Genomic DNA, 19,086 nt, shown 5'->3' with positions numbered 1-19,086 from the left:
ACGTTATACCTGCCCTGCAAGACTACGTAGCATACTTCACTATATACCGTACACTTAGAAGCACAATGAGTACAATATGGCAATGCTAACAGATCTCTCTCATGGGAGGAAGCTGGATCTTAGAATCCGGTAAACACGACTGGGTCCACGTAAACACAATAGCTCTTTTCCCGACCGCACAGACTAAAAGGTCAGTTTTATGCGATTTCAGAATGAGGATGTTGAGGTATTTTTACGGTGTTGTGGCGCCGCTTTCACACTGGGTTGGTATTTTAGGTGTTATATGTACCAGCAATCATGATATTTATGGTCACACCCAGATGTATGATTACGGAGGACACAAATACATTGTCGTTGATCATCGTGTCATGTCACAATTAGGCATAAATAATTAACTCTGCAGCGCTGGAACAGTGGTTTGAGCTTGCGCCTCGCATAAGGCAGGTGCGGGGTTCGATCGCCTGCGTCGCCGTGTACTCACCGGTGATAAAATGCGTACGAGTAATCTTCTGGCCTTGCGCTCGGTTATTTGGGGCGCAGTTATTTGAAATAGGGTCTGGCCCCCTCTTGATCAGGCTAAAGCACCTTGCTCCATGGTGTTATTTGGTCACAGGTGCACTTCCGCCATAAAAATGATGATCATGATCATTATGAGGAATTAATTGTTGGCGACGTGTGTGTGGGAGGCATGATGTCGTGTATAACGATGGGTGCGTGAATGTGGTATGGTGAGGCTTATGATTAAGCATGGCATGTGATGCGCGGTCAATAAAAGCATGTGATATTGTGAATATTTTTTAACCATTGATTAATTGGTGGTGCCTGCTATGCATAGCAGCCATGTATACTAGAGTTGTGTGAGTAATGTGGCATAAATAACAGTTATCAACCATAATCATGACTCAGCAAAGTTAGTGTAAATGATCGAATTATCATTGCCATTGTCATTAAATCTTAGGCGGCGTGCGAGCGAGTCGTCGCCAAACCACAAGTGACGCAACCAAAACGGGTCGACGGGCTCCTTACGCTGCAGTAACAAGGCGCCCGGAAATCTTTTATTCATTGCATGGGCTGCCAAGCTCTTGGCGTGATATGAACTCCTGGAATGATGACTGGTTATTACGCAAACATCCAAGTTTCTTGTTTTGTTATCTGGAGACGACACAGGTATGTGGCGCACGCATGGGCAGTTTTATATTGTAATGCAGCAATGAATTTATCCTCTACATCTCGTCTTCTTTGTTCGCATATTTTCTTCCATCCGTCGCTTCAGACGACAATCAAATGACTATTCAAACTGGGCCACTATCACTGCCGCGTGAAGACACGAGAAAAAATTGACAATTGCTTGTTGGGGAAAGGAAATGGCGCAGTATCTCTCACATCTCGGCGGACACCTGGACCGCGCCGTGAAGGAAGGGATAAAGGAAGGACTGAAAGAAGAAAGAGGTGGCCGTTGTGGCTGGCTCCGGAATAAGATCGGCTTTTTGTCTCCTTGACTGACGCACTGCGGCATACACCCCACCGTTCTGAGCTGGCCCCAAAACGTGTCAGAAGACACTGTAGCTGCAAGCTGACTGCTGCTTCGTCACCGCTTGCCTGCTTCGTTTTTTGGCGTTGCCGGGCGTTTCTTATGGTGAGGCCGTTCCACGTTCGTGGGGTTTTTGCCAGGGTTCAGGGTAGCTCTGCTGTCTCGGGTGATGTAAGGTTGTCGGCGCGCTGTGTGCACGCATGTCTTTCTCCTCCCCGTGAGGAGGCTCGGCAGCCTGGTTCGCCAGTGAGCCGGCGAAAAGCTTCCCTTTAAATTCATTTCTGAAATAAATGGCGTAAATTCAATTCCCGTAGCGCTTATATAGATAAGAGATTTAATTCTCGAAATTAAAAATAAAAAAAAATACACTATCAACTAAAAAGTCTAACCAGTCACTATCTCGACATCTCTGAAGTGCCACCTTTCAGGAGGCGTTGCATTATTTGTAAGTCGGCAAACATTGAGTGTGTGTCGGATCTGCTTCGGTGTAATACCTTCACTTCTCTGCTGGTTAAAATCTTCATTCCTGAGCACCTTGCGTGCACTAAGCGCAATGTGAACTCCTCAGCCATGCAGTTAACCAGCTCGGTGGTGCTCTCTCCACATGAGGCGAAGGATGAGTTAGAGCGAATTGCTCAAGGGTTTGCTTCACGTTTCAGGAGCAGCGTAGAGTCCCTGTGTTCGCCCCCTACCCCTCCTCAGACTATGTTGTGGTTCACAAATCAGAGTTAACAACTGCAGTTTTTTTAATGCAATCCTCAGCTCCGGGTTGGGATGGTGTTACGGTCGGTATGTTAAAAATCTTAGAGCAAGACTTCACTCTGAAAACTTTCGAGAGCGCTGCGACAGGGCACACAAAGAGAAAGACAGGAAGGACAAGCGCTACTATCAACGGAACTTTATTGCAAAAAACACAAGGTTAAATAGCTCACACAAGGCAGCCAGCAGCGCATGCGCCTAGCCCCGAAATGACAAAACAAATCACTGTGTTGAACCAAAATACCGAATTTCACGATTATGGATTACAACAGATAGTGTGCTGACGCACATGTCGCAGTTTTTTTTGAATATAATATGCCTCAGATAATTCCCTTGTTAGCTGATTGGAATGGCTATACAGAATGTTTGTTCTATTGAACAGAGGTACACATGCATTTTTCTCCAACGGGCTAGAATTAATAAGTTCGCAGTCTCTGTTGTCAGGGCCAAATTAGATGTGAGAGCCCCTTTTAAAGACAAATTATGTGGGCGTAGCCGCGTATTTACACATTTACCAGTTTGGCCTTTATAACTCTTGCCGCATGTGAACGGTACATCATATACCACTCCCTCGGCACAAGGTGCAATCAGTAAATTTGGCCCTGGATTACAGAGACTGCGAACTTAACAATTCTAGCCCGTTGGACGAAAATGTATGTGTACCTCTGTTCAATAGAACAAACATTCCGTTTAGGCATTCCAATCACCTAACAAGGGAATTATCTGAAGCATATCATATTCACAAAAACTCCAACATGTGTGTCGGCACACCTTCTGTTGTGATCCATGATTGTGAAATTCGGTATCTTGGTCCAACACAGTGATTCGTTTTGTCATTTTGGGGACTGCCGCATGCGCTGCAGGCTGACTTGTGTGAGCTATTTAACCTTGTGTTTTTTCCAATAAACTTCAGTTGATAGTGTCGCTTGTCCTTCGTATCTTTCAGTTTGTGTCCCCTGTCGCAGCGCTTTCGAAAGTTTAAAGATGTACCAACCAGCTCAATTGTCCGTGTTACTCTAATTTAAGACTTCACTCAGGGCCTCCTCGATCTGGTGAATACATCATTGGAAACTGTATGGTTGCCGCACTCGTGGAAGGTGGCGAAAATAATATTGCTCTTAAAAGATACAAAGAAAGGCTTCAATATTGATAACATTCGGCCGATAGCTCTAACATTCAATTGGGTAAAGCTCATAGAAAGAATTTTGCACAGCCGCCTATCAGCGCATTTTTTAGAAGTCGACGCATTGAGCTCTGCCCGGATTGGTTTTCGCTGCGGATGCTCAATTTGGTCCGCGCACGTAGAATTAGAGAGCAGAGTCTGCCTTGCTATGCGCAAGAAAGAAGTATCAGCATTAGTGACGCTTGACATTGCTAAACAGTGCGACAGTGTTGACTATTAGATCCTTCTCTCTTAATTGGCATTACTAAATCCGCCCTACTACATTTATGCATAGATCCGCGAATTTTTAACAGGACGGCAGTTCTTTTACTGTGACGGTTCCTTCACCTCAGAAACCTATGCCCAGAACAGAGGCGTTCCACAAGGTTCTGTACTTTCGCCACTTCTGTTCAATGTGCTGATGTGTGACATTGCAGTAAAACCCTGATGTTACAGTATATGTTTTTGCGGACGACATAGCCTTCTTTGCTTCTGTAGCAGACATTCATTCCCTATATCATTCTCTCCAGCATTATCTCAATGCGCTCGAGGTTTGTCTGGATACATTACATTTGATATTAAATGGGCACAAAAACAGCGTGCTAGTTTTTATAACCAAAATGCCTTTATATAGGTATCCCTACACTATCGCTCCGACAGCATGCCTCAGGTGGAATCGTAGAGGTATCTAGCCGTCATTTATTATGCCAGTATAGTTTGGCAGACCCACATCAAGTCTAACGTTGAGAAAGGTGAGCGTGCACTAGGTAGGCTACTACCAATAAGTAATGGGAAATTTGGCAAGCGCCGGGACACGTTTTTGCTTCTCTACAAAGCGTATGTCAGGCCTATTTTGGAATTTGGCTGCATATATTTTTCTGACTCCCCTAAGTATAAGCTTCATCCGCTGCTGCTTTTAGAAAGGTGCGCACTGCGCCTCTGCCTAGGTCTCCCTAAGTTTCCACCGCAGTTCTGTACTTGAAGGCTCGTATTCCCGACCTTAACTCCCGTTTTCACCTTTTAACTGTCAGCAATTTTTTGCGGGCATTTGATTCGGCTCGTTGTGTGGCTACACCTATTTTCAACTCGCACCAAGCCCTCTTTCTCACTCCTCATTGGCCAAGGTTCCGCCTCCCTCAAGTTGTTTTTACTCAGAACCTTTTATCACACATTGGTGTGCACCTCAATTTTGTATGCAGAATTGGTTGGGGCAGAGTCCCCTGTGGATATTGATTTTGATTACCTTTTTCCACCTAATGCGGAGCAACTGCCTGCATGGACATTAAATGGTCTCCTCTGTGATCACCTTGCCCATTTTCCCACTACATACTGTGATTGCTACAGATGCGTCTGGGGCCGGCCGGAAGGCAGCGGTTGGTATTTTTTCAGCCTCTCTCTTGGATCTTTTCGGTCAGAGTCCCTGATTACATAACCATATTTCTAGCATAGTTTATGGATCTTGGGTTGGCCGCCTTGGAAATTCCCACATCTGTTTCTCAGGTGATTTTCCTCTTAGAATACCTCTTTTTTGTTGGCACTGGAGTCCACACGAAAGGCATTTTTTGATGCGCTCACTAAATTTTTTTATTCCTGGATCGGTGAAAGAGGTGCGCTTCGTTTGGATACCCGGCCACTGCGGTATTTTGCAAAATGAAGCAGCAGACTTTTCAGGAAAATCAGCTCTAAATGCACCTGTCGCCTGTAGCGTCGTTAATCTTGTTCTTTTCGGGATGACTCGATCCCAGCGTTTTCAGTTTATAACCGCCACGTGAAACGATCCCTTACTCTTTACTGTTGACTACAACACAACATCACATGTACCCATGGAAGGCTCGTGCGTGTAAATCCCGGCAGTGTGAGGTAGTGATGACACTCATGCGGTGCAGGACTTCCGTTTAGATCTTTTACTTCGGTCGACGCGGCTCCAGTCCCACAAACCTTTGTGCGGCTTGTGGTGAAGTCGGAACATTGGAGCATTTTATGATCTCTTGCCGGAGGTTTGCACATCAGAGGAGAGCACACCTAGAAATTTCCATTACAAAGTTAGGTCTCACTTTGTAGCTACCGGCAGATTTCGTTGCTAATTGTTTCCAAAATTTCCGCATTTAAAAGAGCGTATGGGTATTTTCATATATTTAATTCTCAGATATTCTCTCCCGATATTTTGTTTTTGCTTTTGTTTTAAGTACTCTGAAATTTCGCCCAAGACACAATCATTAGGTTGACACAAGTTTACCCTATTCTATGGGGTCTCCCAACTGAACCCTGGCCAATTCACCGTCGTAGGTATGTGCCATGTCACGAAGGCAACAACAATAATTTCAACCACCTATGGATCTTAAACGGTCACTGATATTGCACAGCCACGGGCGCCTTTATGTTTCGGCTTCATCGAAACCCGAGTGCCGCGGCGTGTAGCCACCGCGGCGTGTACGGGAATTTAATCATATTTGATTTCTGGCAATCCTTGAGTTTTATTGCTCATTGAAAAAAAATATAAAGAAACCCGCTGACTATTGAAATCTACGCCTTCTTGAGAATTGCAACGTGACCGCCAAAGCCAGTTACGCGAGCAGATCCAACGAGATGACGCAGCCTCGCATAGACACCGTTGGCGGCACCGGGGCTGTACCGTGGGAGCCAGCCCTCTGTACGTGCGCTCCGTTGTACGCCGTAGCTCGGGAGAACATGGCCGCCGGTCCTTCAGGTGCCCCAAGAGCGGGAGATGACAGCGCGGCTACTCCAATGCTGCTGTACGGCCGATAGTGGCGGCCGTGTGAACGCCCCCACAGCGGTCGGAGACGCCGCTGTTGATGCGGATGCGGTGCGATGGCAACGGTATCCCGGCCTTCGCAAAGGTCCGACTCGATGCGCGGCCAACAGCAGCGATGTTCGATGTCCGCTTCCGTCATCCTGCTTCGCCTGCGCCATGGAACCGATGGACATGGTGTACCGGCCGGACAGCGTCGATGCAAGCCCGCAGTAGCCGAGTCCGTCTTCGGTTGCGGACCCCTCAAATATGTATGACACCACGGTCATGGCGGCCGCTGGATGCGTCACCGAAGATCCCTTCCAGTGGTAGCTCACCAAAGTTCCCGACGGGGGCGACTATCTTTCGGAGCTGCGGCCAAGACTTGCCGCAGATGAAGCAGCTGATCACCCAACGAAAGCGCGTGCCTTCTAGTGGAGCGGGTCGGCTGCGTCGTAATCGGCTGGTTTCTCGGCTTCTTCTGAGATGTCAGTCTCCCACGCGTCACGAAGGCTCGAGCAATCTAGCCGCGAGAGAACCTGTGTCCCTCTTGTTCCCCTTGTCTCGCGTAGAGTGATCTCCAGAGAGGAAGAGAGAGTAGTTTATTGATAGGAAAGATGGATAGGTCGGCAAGGGGAGGGTGACGGTCGCCTACTACTACACACAGGTGAAGTGGAAAAGGAAAAGCAAAATCAGACTGAGGGTGCGAATGGAGGGAGATCATATCATAATAGAATGAATAATGATGGTCCGGGTTATAGAGAGGACCACGCACACACACTGAGTGGCACTCATCTCGCGTAGACAATGTGCATCTCATGCGGCGCATGTCTTCCACACGCATGTCTTGCCGAAAAACAAGTTATCATTGTAGACACACCGTGCACAAATAGAGAGCAGAACTCTGCGCACTCTCATATCCCCGCACTAACAATTATGCGCTTACATTACGCACTGATGCAGAAAAAGCTGGAAATGCACAGACACATGTCCCGACAAACACCCGTATGCACGTGCGTGGTCCGCACTGTACACCGTGAAAGCGCGCACCGCACAGCACATGCAAGTGTCACAGACAACAATCTAGGCCTATTTCATATAAATACTTGAAAGCAGCCTTCATCGCACACCAACCGTCAGTTTGTTCACCTTGACGTCTAGGAAAGTTTCCTCAGAGAAAGGCCGACTGTCCAACTGTCTGAGAGTAATTTCCAAGGCCTTCCTTACATATCAGTGTAGCGAGGGAATTCGCAAATAATATCATCAATTGTGTCTGGATTGTTGCAGTTCAATCAATTAGGGCCAGCTTAAACTCCGATCTTGTAGAGACATAGCTTTTAGAGTACGCGACTCCAAGCCGTAACCGCTGAGTTAGTTGGCGTCGCAGAACATTTGATTGTAAGTTAAGTCGCGAACCAGTATCAAGCCGAGAGATCCGGTCCTGCTGGTGGCTCACATCGTTCCAGTGCAATTGCATGGCAGCCTCACTGAATGAGCCAGTAAGGCTGCTCTGTCACTTCTCGAAAACGACACTTGGATGCAAGCCTTGTCAGCATGAGGCAGCCTAGCTTCCGCATCAGCGTTTTCATTTCTCGCTATGCCGCAAAGGCTGCGTATCCATGTAGTCTGGGGGTGTGGCCGCGCTGCAACGCTTCAGCTAGGAAAAGTACGATTTGCCCGATAAGCTGCTCGCATCTGCGTGGTTTCATGAAAGTTTTTGATCTGCCATGTGGGTCTTGCATCGCAGAATATAGTACAATAATTTGCGGTCTGCTGGCCAATGTAGCGGATGGCGTCTCGTGTGCCTACCAATTCCCTTGCCGTGGATGATGTTCTATGCATGAGCCTGAAACGGTGGCTGAAGGCGCTGCCAGGCAGAATAACCCGGCTCTGCTGAAGAAATGTTCGTCACTAATCCGTCGTCAAAAACATGATCTCAGTGGCCATACGTGGAGCAGATATCCCCGATTGCTTCAGTGCAACTGTCGCGAAGTGCGACTTTGGCTGGTATTCCTGGAAAAGTTATACGCAAGTTCGGATTTGGAATTATCCATAAAGGCAGCTCTGCAATTTGGCGGGACATGTAGTTTGTGGGCATCAAATTGTGCTGCTTCCTGATGGCAGCAGCGTCTTGACGGACTCTACTGTTATTGGCCAGGGGGTGTGCTTTTGCTTATAGCCAGTTGTCACACGTGCACCCGTAGTGGCTCTTGTTCGAATTAAACACGGGCTGGACTGGCGCAGGCCTCCTAAGCACACCTCTAAAGCACGAGACTGAGGGCTATCCAATGTTCGCAGATCAGACTTATCCGCGAAACTTATTCCAAAAAATTCTGCACAAAGGCATCTTTAAGCGGCATATCGTTGATGAGCGCAATTTTTTCATATAATGCAAGATTTGACCACAACAATCAATTTTTCCACAGATCATCCGACGGCAGTATTGTAAATTTTTTCTATTAAGTTCTTGCTATCGTCAAAAGAGTTCCTTACTGGCTTTCTAAGGCAGTATTTCTTGTGTGATGTGATCGAGGGAAACACTTTGAAGGAAATTTTTTGCTACATAACAGAAGAATGGACCATTACTTTCACTATTTCCGTAACAAAACCTTACAATATTCCAATATTTAAAATTTTTGTCCGAGAATGTTGGACATTGAACAGGCGCACTGTATCTGTGCCCGTAGGTGAGTACCGCTAAGATACATATGTTGTACACTTTTCTGTTGAGGGAAATTGGTAACCTGCTGTTCATGGTCTGAGAGAACTTGCCATACGTGTTTCACACCATTCTTATCCTTCCAGTTATTTTTATCTGATGATTCGGATCAGCTGTCACTACCTGCCCTAAGTAGACGTATTCCTTTACCACTTCCAGCACCTCGCTGCCAATTGTGAACTGCTGTTGCTTTGCCAGACTGTTGAACATGACTTTGGTTTTCTGCATGTTAGTTTCTAGACCCACTGTTCTACTGTGCCTGTCAAGCTCATTGGTCATGATTTGCAGTTCACCTCTTGAGCCATTCAGCAAGGCAATGTCATCAGCAAACCGCAGATTATTTAGGTACTCTACAATAACTATTATCCCCAACTGTTCCCAATTCAGACCTCGGAATACCCCCAGTAAACAGGCGGTGAATAGCATTGGCGACATCTTGATTCCCTGTCTGAGGCCCTTGCTTACTGGAATTTTATTTCTGACTTTGTGAAGGATACCCGCCGTGGTGGCTCACTGGTCAGGGCGCTCGGCTACTGATCCGGAGTTCCCGGGTTCGATCCAGACCGCGGCGGCTGCGTTTTTATGGAGGCAAAACGCTAAGGCGCCCGTGTGCTGTGCGATGTCAGTGCACGTTAACGATCCCCAGGTGGTCGAAATTATTCCGGAGTCCTCCACTATGGCACCTCTTTCTTCCTTTCTTCTTTCACTCCGTCCTTTATCCGTTCCCTTACGCGCTGTTCAGGTGTGCAGCGATTACTGCGCCATTTCCTTTTCCCCAAAACCAATTTTTATTATTAATATTATTTGTGGAGGACTATGACAGGGGTGGAGTTCCTATAGATATCATCCAGTATTTTCACATAAGGCTCTTCTACACCCTGATCCTGAATTTCCTGTATAACTGCTGCTGTTTCCACTGACTAAAATGCTTTCTTGTAAGCGATAAGGGCTATGGTTAGTTATATTTTGCGCATTTCTCTATCACCGGAATAAAAGTGTGAATATGATGTATTGTTGAATATCCTTTACGAAAGCCTGCCTGATCATTTGGTTGATTAAAGTCTAAGGTTGCCCTCTCTCTATTAGCGATTACCTTAGTACCTTGTACGCAACGTACAGTAAGCTGATCGGTCTGTAATTCTTTAAGTCCTTCGCGTCTTCCTTTTTTATGAAATAAGATAATGTTTGCGTTCTTCCAAGCTTCTGGTACGGTCGAGGTCATAAGGCATTGCGCATACAGGGTGGCTAGTTTTTCAGGAGCAATCTCCCCTCCGTCCTTCAACAGATCCGCTGTTACGCGATCCGCACCATAGACATCATGTGTGCCTAAAATTTAATCCCTCCAACCCCATCTCTTCTGCTGCCAGCCCACTTCAAATTTCCTGACGCCGTTCCAGGTTATTTGTGCCACATCGGTGGTGGAATCGTTTCCCTACCTGTCCACGTATTGAGGGCTCGACGCGCAACGACCAACTTTACCGAAGCTGCTAATGCATCTCATCCATTAGATCTGACATATCTCTATGCTGCAGCTTTAGGCAGGAGACACAGCCCTTCAGCATAAAACGGTTGCATCACTGCAGTAACCCGCACTGGAGGAATGCGAAACCATTGCCGGCTCCTCGCCCCTCTTCACCTCTTTTTGCTTCACTCGTCGTCTCTCTTTCATTCATCATGTTGCATCGATTGCCCGTTTTGTCTTTAAAAAATTGGCACCCTTCTTCTTTTTCAAATTTGGCGCAACGCTTGGTTCCGACCACACTTACGGTGTTTTCAAATTTAGCGCCACTTTTTTTCCGCTCCCCCCTCCCCCTACTTTTTTTTTGGACATTTTTTGCTCTAATGGACTACTCATCCGATTAAAAAAAATTTTTTTGCGACATCAACCTATCTTATCGCTATCTCTGCGCTATCTCAGTTCCTCACAACTGCTGCGGACACGTTCTGATGACACGTTTTGCGGACATGACCCCGTCGACATAGCCTAGGAATGCTTTCGCATTAGAAATCTATGCGGCACTACACACATCCTTTGTGCGTGTATGTAATTTTCCCGGCGGTCAATCTCGCCGTGAGGAAGTCGCGCTGCGGAGAATTTGAGTGGGTGCTGCGCTGACTCTTGGCATCAGGGCGTCCTTGACATCCAGGTCTGGTTAGGGAGCCTACATGTGCAAGGCTCCCAAGGTCGGGTACACTTCCACTGACATCTCCCTCCTACCCCGCTCTTGCTACGGAGTGAACGCTCAATTGCTTTTTTGGAACTTGCCCCGGACTTTTCGGGCTGCGCGCGAACGATCATCTTCGCAGCCAGTGCTATGACCCGAGCCGCCCGCCAGACACACGCGGCCCGTTGATGCACGGGCCTCAACATCGAGCCCAGCTGGCCTTAATCAACGATTAATTGTGCCAAAGGGTGAATTTTTGCAATAAAAAATTTCCAGATATCGTGGTCACCTTCGAGCCACTATCACCTATTCAAAGCTGATGACTGGCACCGAACGCCACGCACTCAAATCGTGAATGTGGCAGTTTACTAACCCATTTCCCTCGGAGGACTGGTTGAGGTCTGACGAAAGCTTCAGCCTAGCGTTTGTTCTATCAAAATGCTTTGCACATTGCACCTTATCTTACACCTTCTTGGGGTGCTGATCCAAAAGAAGAGCGACGGCTGATTAGCAGGACTGCAGGATCGTGTCGGAAAAATGGGGCGCTGCACTCAAGGCGGAATACACTACATATTCAGTAAACTTTTTCCACGTCTTCCCTCTAGAGAGCTCTGGCAGAAAGTATACGAATAGAGGGTTTGTTGTAGCTTGATGTGGTGTGCGATGTCAGCGCACGTTAAAGAGCCCCAATCAATTGGTCGAAATTATTCCGGAGTCCTCCACTATTACGTACGGAGCCTTCGTTGTTTATGTGAGGGATCGCTTAGTGACGTACCACGACCTCAGCAGGCCCTACCGCAACTATCGATATATTCAACGAGAAACGGTTGGTGTACGCAGAGCAGGTTTACTTGCTTGAATTGTACGCGCATGACGCTGTTGAGACGCGCAAGGCAGCAGGCAGCACGAGAGATGAAGACAACAAAGCATCGCCCCAAGATGGCTCAAGGCTTGTTAACTTCCAGGTAACACAGTTTAGCCGCGATACGGCGCCTCTAAAGGATTTAGGAGTGTGGCACTACTCCCCCTCTCTGAAAGACACCGACTCGGTGCGGCAGCAATGGGAGGCAGGACAACAATGGTAGTCGCATTTGTCTGGCGTGCGGTGTAGCCACGCGTGAGGGGCTGGCGGGCGTGGTACAGCTTCATACGGGCGACGTGGACAACTTTGGAGGTCGGCCGTCTAGAAGAACGAACGGTTCCCTGGGGGAGCACTTCGTAGGTGACAACTGATCTGGCGGAGCACCTCGTAGGCACCAAAGTATCTGCGTAGAAGCTTTTGAGAGCGCCCTCGCATGCGGACTAGGCTCCACAACCACATTTGTTCGCCGGGCTGGTAACGCCCATTTCGGTTGTGGAGGTTATAGCACCGAGTGTTATGTTATAGCTCGCAAAACCGGGTGGATAACCAGTACCGCCTTCAGGGTTCGCTTCCTTCTTTTGGTCCCAAGCTAAATTTGTCGGCTGTGTCCTTCGGAGAGCATCGGACAGGGGCTTGCCAAAGTGGAATAATCACGGATATAGTGATTGTAATATCCCGTAAGCCCTAAGAATGCCCTAATGTAATGTCCGTATTTGTTCTTGGCAGCGGGTGGTCTGCTCCCACTGATATCTTAACCTCATTGGGTTTCCTCAGATCTTGGCCTACGTTGTGGCCCAAATAGTCGACGGTTGCCCTCGCAAGGCAACATTTCTCTGCCTTTACAGTTATCCCAGCTTCACGCAAACGGCTCAGCACTGCTTTCAGATGCAATAAATGGTCCGCCCATGAATCTGAGAAGACAGCAATGTCTTCCGAGTAGGGCACCGCAAATGCTTCAGGGGCCTGTAGAACGCTGTCCGTAAGGCGAGAGAAATAAAACGGAGCATTTTTGAGCCCGAATCTCATCATTGTTGATTGATAGTTTCCCGTCGGAGTGACGAATGCTGCGTATCTGCTGGCGCGTTCATTGAGCGACACTTTCCAGTACCCTCGAATAAGGACTAGCGTAGTTACATAGGCTGCTCGACTGACCTGTTGCACTCTCTCCTCGATATTAGGAATAGGGTACACTTGATCCTTGGTCACAGCATTTAACTTCCGGTAATCTACTACAGGCCTTAGGTCTTTAACCGGAGCTTCCACCAAGATCATAGGCGAAGCGTATTCGCTTTCGGAGTGCTTGATTACTCCTAATTCCAGCATGCGGTTTACCTCCCTATCAAGGATATCTCTCTGCCTTGGATAGAGTCGATATCACCTTGACCGCACTGGCTCCTCGGATGTAAGCTCAATATCACGCTCCATCAAATAAGTTCTGCCCGGCCTGTCTACCAAGCAGTCTTCACTCTCTGCTATCAGTTCGCCGAGATCAGACAACTGAGTTTCTTTTAGTTCTCTCCGCTCAGTCCTCGTGAGGAGTTCCTTCGCGCATTTTTCCTCTCCGCCTAGGCAGATAAGGTTGTCTTCCATCTCCCCAGGAGGGTTCCGCGTTAGACTTATCGCGGTTTCTCTCTGCACGTAAGGCTTCATTAAGTTGCAATAGTAAATGCGCGCTTATTTACGCCTTCCCAGTGTTTTCACCACGTAGTTGGTGTTATAGAGCTTGGAGGTTACTTCACCAGGCCTTCCCCGCTGTACTTCGAGTCTATTCTGCCTTGAAGCTCTCAGCAACATTACCTTGTCACCGATAAAAAACGTCCGTTGACGGGCTGTCCGGTCATAGTAGACCTTAGAACGAGCCTGAGTTGACCTCATGCTGGCCTCCACGAGTTCTTTAGTCTTATGAAGACGATCCAGCAGAGTCAACGCGAAATCCACTACTGTAGGGTCCTCTCCGCGTCCTTGCCAGGCTTCGCGTGCCATTCGCAGTGGTGAGCGCAAGTCTTCCGTACACCAACTCGGCGGGGATAAATCCAGAGGATTCGTGCGGCACGGACCACAAAGCGAAAAGTGCTGCAGGTACGCATGCGTCCCAGTCGCGCTTGTTTTCATAGCACAATCCCCTAAGTACGGGCTTTAGAACAGAATGCCACCTTTCTACGCTGTTGCTATGGGGATGATGGAGTGAGCTGTGCACTATCTTAATGTCGCATCGCTCTTGAAATCAGGTGGTGAGGCTACTCGTGAATACACTACCCTGATCACTTAGGATCTCCGAAGAGAATACAACTCGGTCAAATACTGGTAACAGGGAATTCACCACACTCTCTGACGTCACCTCGCGCAGCGCGCGAGCACCTAGAAACTTCGTGGCAGGGCATAACATGGTGAGGATACAACGACACCCTGACTCTGTTACGTGGAGTGGCCCAACTACACCTATCACCAACCGGTGAAACGGCTCAATAATGCTCGGTACTGAAACCATCGGCGCTTTCCACTTACCTCGCGCCTTTCCGACCCGCTGACGTGTGTCGCACGACCTTACAAGATGCTCCATGTCCTTAAAAAATCCAAGCCAGTAGTATTCTTGTAAAAGCCTCTGCTTTGTTTTCTTGATTCCCAGGTGGCATGACCAAGAATTGCCATTGGAAAGTCACAGTAAGTCTTGTCGGTACTTCTGGGGAACGACTAATTGGTCTCGCTCCACTCCTCGCTTATCCTTGTATAAGTGCTAAAGCACTCCGCCTTTCACTGTGAAGCAATATTCTCTTTTTCCCTCACTTTTTCAGTGGAGCTTTCGGATATCCTCTATCGTCGGGTCATTTTCTTGTCCCATACCTAGCTCTTCTCGGCTCGCACTTAGCAGCGTCGTGAAACTGCGTGACACTGGGGGCAAAAAAAAAAAACCGCCCTCTAGGATTTCCTCGTTCCGCGGTTCTTCATGCTTACTGCTAGGCTGACCGGTCTCGGTTGCCTCGTTAGCGCGATTGTCTGAACCTTGTTCATTCATCTCTGCCCCAAGTTTAATGGCTGTTTTCTCCGCAGTGGAATTCTCAGGAGTAAGCTGTGTTGCAAGCTACCGCGCCTCGTATAGGGTCAAAGCCTGCACAACTCTGTCTCCAAAAGGGATCCCCTTCTCTCGTAATAACGTATGCGATATGTTGGAGAACAAATACGGATAGCATTTGGGTAGCTTTGCTGACACTGCGGCTTCGGTTGTAAGCGTACCGAAAGGGCCCTCAATTACCACTGTTGCTATAGGCAAGCACACGCTTTGTTCCTCCACCACCTGTCAGATCCATGCACATTGGCCTGTGTAATCGGACGGCGACACATCAGACGGATGGAAAACATCCATCGTTGCGGCTCAGTCGCACAGGACCTTTCCTTGCTTCCCGTTCACTACCAGGTCATGCATGTAAGGTCCCAACAGCTTCATGTTTTCATCGCAGTTACTGACATACAAGAACGCAAGTTTTTCTTTTTGGCAGTTCAGTGCTATGTGACCAACGTCATTGCATGTGTAGGAAGTGAGCGGTCTCCTAGCCTCAAACACGACTTTCACTTTCTGCATTTTGACCAAATTCGCACCCTTCTCATTGTCTTCCTTTCTTTGAGGTTTGTCGGAAGAAACCTTTCTATCGTCTTTCTCGACTGTAGAGCTCCCAAGGTGCCTCTCGTGACGATAATTCCCACTTATAGCAAAATTGTGGGGCCAATCAACTCTAGTGTTGTTGATAAACTGCTGGCGCGAAGCGCGCTCCTCAATGAGTTCGGCCGCTTTTGTCGCAGACGTCACGTTGTCCCGGTCCTGTAGTCAATTTTTTTTTCTCTTCAGAGAGGCAGTTGTAAAACTGCTCCAACAAAATCCTCTCCACTACAGCGCCCCGGTCACTGTAAGACCCTCTGCTCTTTAACCGTTCGATCAAGTTCACTTGCAACTTGTACAATACATCGGGATAGCTCTCGTCCCTCGACTTCTTAGCTCCCCAAAATCGCTGCCTGAACGCCTCGGCGCTAATTCTATATTTACGTAGGAGGCAAGGCTTAACCGTCTCGTAGTTGTCCGCGTCCTCTTTTGCTGAGCCGCGCGATAACCTCCGCTGCCTCGAAGGGCAGAACTGTCAGTAGCCTCTGAGACGAAGTGTCTCGACTGCAGGATAGCTTCTCGCATGTTCGTACAAAATTTGACAGATACAGACCGATGTCCCCTGATACCACTTATGGCTGTATGCGCCTAGACATCTTGAACTCTGCCTCCTTGTTGCGAAGAGGTACCACTTGTTGGGGACAACTGCCCGACCTCTTCTTGCTCAACTCCACTTATAACTTGCGGAGTTTTAACTCCCGCTGCAGTATGTTTTTTTTTGCTTCTTTCTCACTTTCGTGCTCACGCCTTGAGTGCTGTCTGATCTGCTCTTCTTTTTTTGTCCTATGAGGCTCCATGCGTCACTGAGCTCACCATTTCCCCCAAATCAGTGATTGCCTGAATAATCATGGGTTTTCGTGCCAAACCCTTTGTATCGATCCCCACTTCCTCTCACAACAGCGACAGGTCCGGCTTGTGCAGCTTGTATAGGTCCATGATAGTCCTGAGTCTAGGCTATTTCCAAAACAACTATGCAAAAATGCCAAGCCTCTAAGATTTAGGCACAGGTCTCTTCCAGTTGTATATTTTAACCCTCTTTTAGAATGTGGTCGACATCAGAGGAAATCCAATCACTCACTCACACATGTGATCATGTCCCGAGAAAGCTGCTCTCTCGCTGACCGACCGTTGCTGCTGCTTGAAGGTTCCGATCCCACAGCTTCCACCAGTTGTCGTGGCGAAGGGGTTCACTCTAACACGGGCTCCATTGGGTAGCGTGTCCGAGCCTTCAGGTTGAATAAATATGGAACTTTAAGCTTGTGCAAACTAAAAAACAAACGGGTTTACTGGTACTTTTCAACAAACTTGATTATATAATTTAGAAGGAAACAAAAAGAGCAAACAGTCAAGAAATAAAAGCTCATTGGGTCGAGCGACTGGATGAGTCTTGTCGCCAAGGCCCAGAGCGATCGTTCGTACTCAGGACGCTCGTTAAATACACTTAGACTCCGCCTCTTTCACCACACGATTCACAGAATGGAAGAATCGCCGCACAAGCACGCTGAGCCCCGTGGGAATGGGCGAAGAGGATACGGAGGTACACTGCTACTTTGTCCGGAGCAGTCAGTCACGGTAGTTTCGGAAATCCGCTTTTGCCCGCTTGCTTTCGTCGCCTTGTCCATAGTGGATCGCGTCTCGCGGTCCGACTCGAGCGGAGCGTGCGTGGCAAAGATTACACAGGTAGTTTCCCCGAGACATCTTTTTTTCTTTTCGTGGTGTTAACGAGGGGTCAAACAACGTGCCCCCAGCAGAGTTGTAACACTGCCTAACCTTGGAGGCCAAGGCAAAGCAGTCGGAGAAATACTGCATAACGCTTTCCAGGCAGCGATTCAGATTAGACGGGAAGTTCGGGTTTACGTCAGTTTTTTATGGGAGTGCTCGGTGCCTCCACTGATGCCGGGTCTCTGGACAAAGCGTGCTGTGCCGTGAATTCACCGAGTTCTTCGAAATATGCAATAGCTGTTTTGCCAGGCAAACACTGAGGTTCACAGCCACAATTGGACACCAAAAGTTCGGTTCGGCCATTGTCCAGTTGAACAATTCCGCGAGCAACACAGACTTGGCGACCAAGGAGCAGCGACATGTTGGTTTCAACGATGCCACGAGTACTAGTGATGTTATCGCAATCTACGGTAACAAACATGCTGGCACTTGAAGGGATCAATACGTGGTCGTCAAAGACGCGCAACTTAGTCCTGCGTGGCTCGGGATCGCCGTCAACAGGGGGTTGAGTGGAAAATGACACTTTCAGCTCCTGAAGGTTGATGACGGCACCGTACTCCCAAAGGAACTCTAGACCGAGTATCAGGTGTTTGGAGCACTCGAGCAGCACAGCAAAGCAACCAGGGAAAGTAGCACCAGTGGATCTGTATTCGTGACGTGCAGACGCCAATCGGCGTAACCACGTGAGGGCTGGCGGTGCGGATCTGCGGCCCAGGCCAAGGGGTCAAAACCTTTCTGAGAGCCGTGGCTAACTGTCTGCTAATTACGGAAAAATCAGCGCCGGTATCCACAAGTGCGGTCACAACGTGGTTATATGCGGTTACTGGGATATCGGTAGACACCAGTGGGTCACAACACGTCGTTGTCATTTAGGTCGTCGGGTGAGGTCGTCGTCGGTCGGGTAGTAGCAGTGAATCGTCAATTTCGGCCGAAACCAGTCGGTGACAGCTTGCCGTCGTTGAGGTCGTACGGTCAAGTAGTCGGCGGTCGGATGGTTGCCGTGGATCGTCTGGTGGAGGCTCTTGACTTGGTCGAATAGCGGCAGCCCTACCCCCGGAGGACGCCGTCTTCAGTTTGCCGATGTTGGGACGTGCCTCTGAACTGGCAAGAAGACGACGGGCCGCTTGGAGAATAAAACCGCCTTCGGGATGGTGATCGCGACTGACGCCGCTGCGCGGTCGATGGCTGCACGTTATCGGACAGATATTGCTCGATATCCCGCGGCTGTTCTCGGTAGCGTAGTCGAAGTGCGTCAGGTGAAAACCCCCTCAAGCCCATTCTGAGGTAGCGGCAGTGGCGGAGGATGTGGCCGGCTTCCCCGCAGTGACAGCAGAGTGGCCTATTGTTTGGCGTACGCTAAACGCGCTTTTCTCATAGTGGACCGGGAATCCTGCTGTACGGCGGGTACAGCTGTAATTAGATACCGATGTGAAGACACAGGAGTGACGGGGGAAAAGGCTTGCACCGCTGGCCCAGGACGGCTTTGTAGGGCTTCACTGTATGTCATCACGCAGAGAGCTGGCTGCGGAGCTGGTGGCGGCTGAAGAACTCGCCGGCTTCAGCTCGGACCACGTCCGGTATGGCCTCGACGATGGCCAGTGGAGCTTCGAAGCGAAGTTTCTCGAGTTCTTCACGCACCAGGCTCCTCACAAGCTCTCGAAGCTCCTCAGTTGTTAGCGACGTATGCGTACAGTGGGGAACACTAGCTTGACCTAAGTGCGCGCCCCGTTCATGCAGAGAACGCTCCATGCTTGTTGCTTCCGTG

The sequence above is a fragment of the Amblyomma americanum genome, chromosome 7 (assembly GCF_052857255.1).
Source record: "Amblyomma americanum isolate KBUSLIRL-KWMA chromosome 7, ASM5285725v1, whole genome shotgun sequence".
NCBI lineage: Eukaryota > Metazoa > Arthropoda > Arachnida > Ixodida > Ixodidae > Amblyomma > Amblyomma americanum.
Note: the sequence above shows the minus strand (reverse complement) of the source record.